We start from the raw sequence: 10,000 nt of genomic DNA, 5'->3' as shown, positions 1-10,000 counted from the left end.
CCAAAACTGATTAAAAAGCTTTCTCTATGTCTGAATATGCTTTATGTAAAATTTCAAATGCTTAGACGGTAAATTGGCTGAGTAATTTGGTAAAGACAGCAGGATCAAACTTTTTAACTTTGATCCCAATTTTGACCACCTTTAACATGTATTGTTTTGGCTCAAATCAAATTTAAAAGTCTGATCCATGTCCAAGATGTGACGGGACACCGGACGATGCCGGGTGTCCCGTTCAGCTAGGTGAAGATAAGAATGCTTATGGCCGGGGGGGGCGTACTGATACTGTGTCAAAGATTAAGACAGGCGTTTATGAGATGTTGGGAGACATGATATCTGTTTTAATGGCGGAAAAAAGGAGATTATTTTTCTAGTTGGATCTGGTGAGAATGAGTTTTAACTAACGTAATTGATTCGGACAGTCTCGAGAATTGGGTTCCAAAATGTCTGCTCGGAGTCGGGGACCCGTGGTGTTTTAACTCAGAGACCACCAAGCTAGTTTGACAGATATGTTCACAAAACAATAGAGAAAAGGAAAAGAATAAGAAAATAGAGGGATAGAAAAAGAAATTCACAAGAGAAGAAAGAGGGGGGAATAGAAGATAATGGAGAAAAGGAAGGAAGAATGTTTTGATATAAACAACGATCGCCTACTCGAAAAAGAGATAGAAGGGTTTTTGGCAGTCTTTGGCTAGCGAGCGAAGCGTACACATCGGCTCTCGCCCCGCCTGGGGTGAGAGGCAGGGGCAGAAATCTCAGTAAGGACGAACTTAAAAAGATTTTGTTCTTAGCTAGAGAATTAACCTAAATCTCATGTATACAACCTGCATCACGAAGCGCGGATAACGAAAACACGACGTTAAACAAATGTAGAATGATTGCAAATAATTATTTTATTTGGTTTAAACGAAAATGACCTCAGAGTTTTTTCTTTGTTTTTCGATTGCCGGCATAAGTAAAGATGCAGTTTATTTCAGGTATGCCCTGACGCCAGACGACGAAGACGCAGACATAAAACCAGAGTGACGGCCGAAGAGGACAATGTTGCCACACGGACTTGGGGTCATGCACGTTTAACGTGCCTGGAGCAGCGGAGGTATGTTTTCCAGGGACCAGTACGAGTCTGGTCACGCTGGAGGGGTCCACCACTAGACGACGCAGGCCCGGGACATCGTTCCCGTTACAACGTTATGCACGTGAGATGTCCCGTTACAAAGTAACCTACATCTAAAATTTCAAGTGTTTATATCCTAAATTAGCAGAGGAGTTTGGTAGACTTTTCAAAGGTCAAATTGTTGAACTTTGACCCCTTAACAGCTAAATTTCTGTCCGAAAACCGATTAAAAAGATTTTCCAAAATCTCAATACCCCATATGTCAAATCTCGAGTCTGTAGACTGAAAATTGACAGAGTAGTTTGGTAGGGAAATATACACACACACAGACAGACAGACAGACAGACAGACAGACGATTTCACTTTTATAGATATATAGATCCCTAACCTCTTAGTGCTATTTTTGAATTAACTAACTCCATGAAGTTTTCTACTGGATTATCGCCGTTGTAAACGCTTGACAATTCTTTCAAAATGATGGAAATCAATAGGCTGTCATTTATTCTTTCATCAGACATTTAAAAAAATAAATTTTCTGTTTTTTCCCCACTGTAGTAGTTTTGACTTCTTATAGACACCAGTTCTGTATATAAAGAAAATAGCAGAATGGGGCACTTAGCTTTGCTCTGTCGTAATATACACTTAAATATGATATTTTAATTTGTCCAAATTTCGTATAAATTATTATAGAGTCATGAATTCAAAAGTAAAAAAAAGTATGTGGGTGCCATTTGCTAGAATCGAAACCGAAAGCAAAACTGTATCATTCAAAGCTGGTGACGTTACCTCCGTACCAACGTGGCATTAATATGAATCGATTAAAAATTAAAAATGTACAAAATGATTAATGATATTTTTTTTACCTTTTTTTAACCACTTTAAAACTATTTTAACCGGCTAAAACCCCATTAAAGAACGGTCCATAAAAAAATCCAATTATTTGAATCCCCTAGCGCCGCTCTGCGACCTTTAATTTCGGAAGGGATAGAGTTTGAAATTATGGAGACATACAGACAGACAGACATAGTGAGTTTTATAAATTATATGATTTTGTTTTATTCCTTTCGAGAAATAATTCTCCATTTATATGTTTAATGCTTGCAGTCATAATCCAAAATTTCTAGCATTATTAGAAATAGATTCTGCCATCCAAGCACTATATAAATTCTGCAAGAACAGCTGCGTTTTTCAATAAATTAGGAGTCGTTTCGATTTTTGGGCTGTGACTGAAGAATTTGTGTAGTTTTTTAATTCTTAAATAACAAAAGAATTTCAACACGAATTTCGATTTCAACACATTTTGATTCCGATCCATTTTGATTCCGATCCATTTTGATTCTAATCCATTTTGATTCCAATCCATTTTGATTCCAATCCATTTTGATTTCAATCCATTTTGATTCCGATCCATTTTGATTCCAATCCATTTTGATTCCGATCCATTTTGATTCCGATCTATTTTGATTCCAATCCATTTTCATTCCGATCCATTTTGATTTCGATAAATCTTGATTCAAATCCATTTTGATTCCGGTGATTTTGATTCCGGTGATTTTGATTCCGGTGATTTCAATCATTTTGGATTTCGATCTATTTTGATTCAGATCATTTTGATTCCGATCTATTTTTATTTAAATCCATTTTGATTCTGATTAATTTGATTTCGATCCATTTTGATTTCGATCCATTTTGATTTCGATCCATTTTAATTTCGATCTATTTTGATTTCGATCGATTTTGATTCGATCCATTTTGATTCGATCTATTTTGATTTCGATCCATTTTGATTTCGATCCATTTTTATTTCGATCTATTTTTATTTCGATCTATTTTTATTTCGATCTATTTTGATTTCGATCTATTTTGATTTCGATCTATTTTAATTTCGATCCATTTTGATTTCGATCTATTTTGATTTCGATCTATTTTTATTTCGATCTATTTTTATTTCGATCTATTTTAATTTCGATCCATTTTGATTTCGATCCATTTTGATTTCGATCCATTTTGATTTCGATCCATTTTGATTTCGATACATTTTTATTTCGATCTATTTTGATTTCGATCTATTTTGATTTCGATCTATTTTGATTTCGATCCCTTTTGATTTCGATCTATTTTGATTTCGATCTATTTTGATTTCGATCAATTTTGATTCGATCCATTTTGATTCGATCCATTTTGATTTCGATCCATTTTGATTTCGATCCATTTTGATTTCGATCCATTTTGATTTCGATCCATTTTGATTTCGATCGATTTTGATTCGATCCATTTTGATTCGATCTATTTTGATTCGATCCATTTTGGTTTCGATCCATTTTGATTTCGATCCATTTTGATTTCGATCCATTTTAATTTCGATCCATTTTGATTCGATCCATTTTGATTCGATCCATTTTGATTTCGATCTATTTTAATTTCGATCTATTTTGATTTCGATCTATTTTAATTCCGATCCATTTTTATTTCGATCTATTTTGAGTTCGATCTATTTTGATATCGATCCATTTTGAGTCCAATCTATTTTGATTTCGATCCATTTTGATTTCGATCCATTTTGATTTCGATCCATTTTGATTCCAATCTATTTTGATTTCGATCCATTTAGATTGCGATCCATTTTGATTTCGATCTATTTTGATTTCGATCCATTTTGATTCGATCTATTTTTATTTCGATCCATTTTGATTCCAATCTATTTTGATTTCGATCCATTTTGATTTCGATCCATTTTGATTTCGATCCATTTTGATTTCGATCTATTTGGATTTCTATCTATTTTGATTTCGATCAATTTTGATTTCGATCTATTTTTATTTCGATCCATTTTGATTCCAATCTATTTGGATTTCGATCCATTTTGATTTCAATCTATTTTGATTTCGATCTATTTTGATTTTGATCAATTTTGATTTCGATCTATTTTGATTTCGATCTATTTTGATTTCGATCCATTTTGGTTCGATCGATTTTGATTTCGATCGATTTTGATTTCGATTCATTTGTATTTCGATCCATTTTGATTCTGATTCATATTGATTTTGATCCATTTTGATTCCGATTCATTTATATTCTTATCCATTTTAATTTCGATCCATTTTGATTTCGATCCATTTTAATTTCGATCTATTTTGATTTCGATCCATTTTGATTTCGATCCATTTTAATTTCGATCCATTTTGATTTTTACCCATTTTGATTTCGATCCATTTTGATTTCGATCCATTTTAAATTCGATCTATTTAGATTTTAATCCATTTTGATTCCGATCCATTTTAATTTCGATCTATTTTGATTTTGATCTATTTTTTTCCTATCCGTTTGATTTCGATCCATTTTAATTTCGATCCATTTTGATTTCGATCTATTTTAATTTCGATCTATTTTGATTTCGATCTATTTTAATTCCGATCCATTTTTATTTCGATCTATTTTGAGTTCGATCTATTTTGATATCGATCCATTTTGAGTCCAATCTATTTTGATTTCGATCCATTTTGATTTCGATCCATTTTGATTCCGATCCATTTTGATTCCAATCTATTTTGATTTCGATCCATTTAGATTGCGATCTATTTTGATTTCGATCCATTTTGATTTCGATCCATTTTGATTTCGATCTATTTTAATTTCGATCCATTTTGATTTCGATCTATTTTGATTCGATCCATTTTGATTCGATCCATTTTGGTTTCGATCCATTTTGATTTCGATCCATTTTGATTTCGATCCATTTTGATTTCGATCCATTTTGATTTCGATCTATTTTGATTCGATCCATTTTGATTCGATCCATTTTGATTCGATCCATTTTGATTTCGATCTATTTTAATTTCGATCTATTTTGATTTCGATCTATTTTAATTCCGATCCATTTTTATTTCGATCTATTTTGAGTTCGATCTATTTTGATATCGATCCATTTTGAGTCCAATCTATTTTGATTTCGATCCATTTTGATTTCGATCCATTTTGATTTCGATCCATTTTGATTCCAATCTATTTTGATTTTGATCCATTTAGATTGCGATCCATTTTGATTTCGATCTATTTTGATTTCGATCCATTTTGATTTCGATCTATTTTTATTTCGATCCATTTTGATTCCAATCTATTTTGATTTCGATCCATTTTGATTTCGATCCATTTTGATTTCGATCTATTTGGATTTCTATCTATTTTGATTTCGATCAATTTTGATTTCGATCTATTTTTATTTCGATCCATTTTGATTCCAATCTATTTTGATTTCGATCCATTTTGATTTCAATCTATTTTGATTTCGATCTATTTTGATTTTGATCAATTTTGATTTCGATCCATTTTGGTTCGATCGATTTTGATTTCGATCTATTTTGATTTCGATCTATTTTGATTTCGATCCATTTTGGTTCGATCGATTTTGATTTCGATCGATTTTGATTTCGATCCATTTGTATTTCGATCCATTTTGATTCTGATTCATATTGATTTTGATCCATTTTGATTCCGATTCATTTATATTCTTATCCATTTTAATTTCGATCCATTTTGATTTCGATCCATTTTAATTTCGATCTATTTTGATTTCGATCCATTTTGATTTCGATCCATTTTAATTTCGATCCATTTTGATTTTGACCCATTTTGATTTCGATCCATTTTGATTTCGATCCATTTTAAATTCGATCTATTTTGATTTCGATCCATTTTTATTTCGACCCATTTTGATTTCGATCAATTTTGATTTCGATCCATTTTAATTTCGATCTATTTTGATTTCGACCCATTTTGATTTCAATCTATTTTCATTTCGATCTATTTTGATTTTGATCTATTTTGATTCCGATCCATTTTGATTTCGATCTATTTTGATTTCGATCCATTTTTATTAATCCATTTTGATTCGGATCCATTTTCATTTCGATCCATTTTAATTTCGATCCATTTTCATTTCGATCCATTTTGATTCCGATCCATTTTAATTTCTATCTATTTTGATTTTGATCCATTTTGATTCCGATCCATTTTCATTTCGATCCATTTTGATTTCGATCAATTTTGATTTCGATCCATTTTAATTTCGATCTATTTAGAGGTTAATCCATTTTGATTCCGATCCATTTTAATTTCGATCTATTTTGATTTTGATCTATTTTTTTTCGATCCGTTTGATTTCGATCCATTTTAATTTCGATCCATTTTGATTCCGATCCATTTTGATTTCGATCCATTTTGATTTCGATCCGTTTTGATTTCCATCTATTTTGATTTCGATCGATTTTGATTCCGATCCATTTTTATTTCGATCCATTTTGATTTTGATCTATTTTTATTCTGATCCATTTTAATTTCGATATATTTTGATTTATCCATTTTGATTCTGATCCATTTTCATTTCGATCTATTTTGATTTTGATCTATTTTGATTCCGATCCATTTTGATTTCGATCTATTTTGATTTCGATCCATTTTTATTAATCCATTTTGATTCGGATCCATTTTCATTTCGATCCATTTTGATTCCGATCCATTTTAATTTCTATCTATTTTGATTTTGATCCATTTTGATTCCGATCCATTTTCATTTCGATCCATTTTGATTTCGATCAATTTTGATTCCAATCCATTTTAATTTCGATCTATTTAGAGGTTAATCCATTTTGATTCCGATCCATTTTAATTTCGATCTATTTTGATTTTGATCTATTTTTTTCCGATCCGTTTGATTTCGATCCATTTTAATTTCGATCCATTTTGATTCCGATCTATTTTGATTTCGATCTATTTTGATTTCGATCTATTTTAATTTCGATCCATTTTGATTCCGATCCATTTTGATTTCGATCCATTTTGATTTCGATCCATTTTGATTTCCATCTATTTTAATTTCGATCTATTTTGATTTCGATCCATTTTGATTCCGATCCATTTTAATTTCGATCTATTTTGATTTCGATCTATTTTGATTTAGATCCATTTTAATTTCGATCCATTTTGATTCCGATCCATTTTGATTTCGATCCATTTTGATTCCGATCCATTTTGATTTCGATCAATTTTGATTTCGATCTATTTTGATTCCGATCCATTTTCATTTCGATCCATTTTGATTTTGATCTATTTTTATTCCGATCCATTTTAATTTCGATATATTTTGATTCATCCATTTTGATTCCGATCCATTTTCATTTCGATCTATTTTGTTTTTTATCTATTTTGATTCATCCATTTTGATTTCGATCCATTTTGATTCATCCATGTTGATTCGGATCCATTTTCATTTCGATCCATTTTGATTTCGATCCATTTTGATTTCAATCCATTTTAATTTCTATCTATTTTGATTTTGATCCATTTTGATTCCGATCCATTTTCATTTCGATCCATTTTGATTTCGATCAATTTTGATTCCGATCCATTTTAATTTCGATCTATTTTGATTTTGATCTATTTTTTTCCGATCCGTTTGATTTCGATCCATTTTAATTTCGATCCATTTTGATTCCGATCTATTTTGATTTCGATCTATTTTGATTTCGATCCATTTTAATTTCGATCCATTTTTATTCCGATCCATTTTGATTTCGATCCATTTTGATTTCGATCCATTTTGATTTCGATCTATTTTAATTTCGATCTATTTTGATTTCGATCCATTTTGATTCCGATCCATTTTAATTTCGATCTATTTTGATTTTGATCCATTTTGATTTCGATCTATTTTGATTTCGATCCATTTTAATTTCGATCCATTTTGATTCCGATCCATTTTGATTTCGATCCATTTTGATTTTGATCCATTTTGATTTCGATCCATTTTAATTTCGATCTATTTTGATTCCGATCCATTTTAATTTCGATCCATTTTGATTTTGATCCATTTTGATTTCGATCTATTTTGATTTCGATCCATTTTGATTTCGATCCATTTTGATTCCGATCCATTTTGATTTCGATCCATTTTGATTCCGATCCATTTTGATTTCGATCTATTTTGATTCCGATCCATTTTAATTTCGATCCATTTTGATTCCGATCCATTTTGATTTCGATCTATTTTGATTCCGATCCATTTTGATTTCGATCTATTTTGATTTCGATCTATTTTGATTCCGATCCATTTTAATTTCGATCCATTTTGATTCCGATCCATTTTGATTTCCATCTATTTTGATTTCGATCCATTTTGATTTCGATCTATTTTGATTTCGATCTTTTTTGATTTCGATCCATTTTAATTTCTATCCATTTTGATTCCGATCCATTTTGATTTCGATCTATTTTGATTTCGATCTATTTTGATTCCGATCGATTTTAATTCCGATCCATTTTGATTTCGATCCATTTGGATTCTGATCCATTTTGATTCTGATCCATTTTGATTCTGATCCATTTTGATTTCGATCTGTTGTTATTCCGATCCATTTTTATTCTGATCCATTTTGATTCTGATCCATTTTGATTTCGATCCATTTTGATTCAGGTGCTAGCGATCCATTTTCGATTTCGATCTGTTTTTATTCCAGTCGGTAAGTCAGATAAAAAAAAGAAACCCACGATCTATGCTCGATATGTCGACGACATATTCATAGCAGCCGAACCAGTACAAGACATTAAAACCTCAAACTAAACCTAGAAACACACTCCGTCCTCAAATTTACACATGAACATAAATAACAAAATACCATTTCTCGACGTATTAATAGATTCCCACAACCCCACTAAATACACAACTTCAATATACAAAAAACCACCAACAATAACGAAATACGTCTAAATTACCATAGTGAATGACCAGAAAAATATAAAACTGGCCTTATAAAAATGTGATTCGCAGCTCATACAATATAGCATCAACCCGACAAATATTTTACAAAGAACTAACAAACATAGAACAAACCTTAATAAACAATATCTATCCCAATAAAACCGTCGATAAACACATAAAACTCTACTTAAACTCACTCCACAATAAAAACATTAACCCTAACCCTAACAAAAACGACATCATCAAAGTTTACTATAAAAAACAACTACAAACTAACTACAAAACAGATGAAAAATTAATAACTAACCTAATTAAAAGATATGCCAGACCTACCGACAAAAACAAAAAGATCAAACTAATAATATATTACACTAAATTTAAAAGCTTCCAATTTAATAATTAAAAACAATAACAATACTAACACCACACTAAACCAAACTAATGTAGTGTATGAATTTATTTACCCCTTCGAAGAATGTCTCTGAACACTCTAAAAATTCATACAACGTTACATAGGCCACACAACAACACTCTCCCGAAGACTAACCTATAATTTAGCTGACAATAGTGCCATAAAACAACACCTAACATCCCACGATAAAAACCTACAGTCGTCTCACATTAGAAATGTCTTAACTAAAAATGTTAAAATCCGATATCTTAATAATTGCACACACCGACTAAAATTACTAGAAGCAATACTTATCAAAAAACTACAACACGTTTTAAACAGGATCTCATTTAACACCGGGGAAAATTTACTAACAGTATTTAATAACTAACAAGAAACTAAATTAATCTATAAATATAAAAGCGAAAATGTATGTATGTATGTATGTATGTATGTTCGCTTTTCCTCGATGTCCACGAAAAGCTTCTTTCAAACAAGCGCTCGCTCGCTTCACAACTTTTTTAAACTTTTTATATCATCTATAAATTATCCACGGAGTTCGTCTCTTTATTTAATTTTATTGACTTTCAAACGTTAATTATTCCACATTTCCCGCATCGGCACGCGTTACATTCGCTTTTCGGTATAAAAAAGGCGAACCTCGACTCTAATCCCAGGCCCAGAACCAGTTTGGTCAATGTCGACTTCGTCATATCAGACTGTAGGGAGCGGGTTTTTAAAAACA

The sequence above is a fragment of the Euprymna scolopes genome, chromosome 41 (genome assembly GCF_053919585.1).
Source record: "Euprymna scolopes isolate OS-2025 chromosome 41, ASM5391958v1, whole genome shotgun sequence".
NCBI lineage: Eukaryota > Metazoa > Mollusca > Cephalopoda > Sepiida > Sepiolidae > Euprymna > Euprymna scolopes.
The sequence above is the reverse complement of the archived record's forward strand: the minus strand, read 5'-3'. Positions refer to the sequence as shown.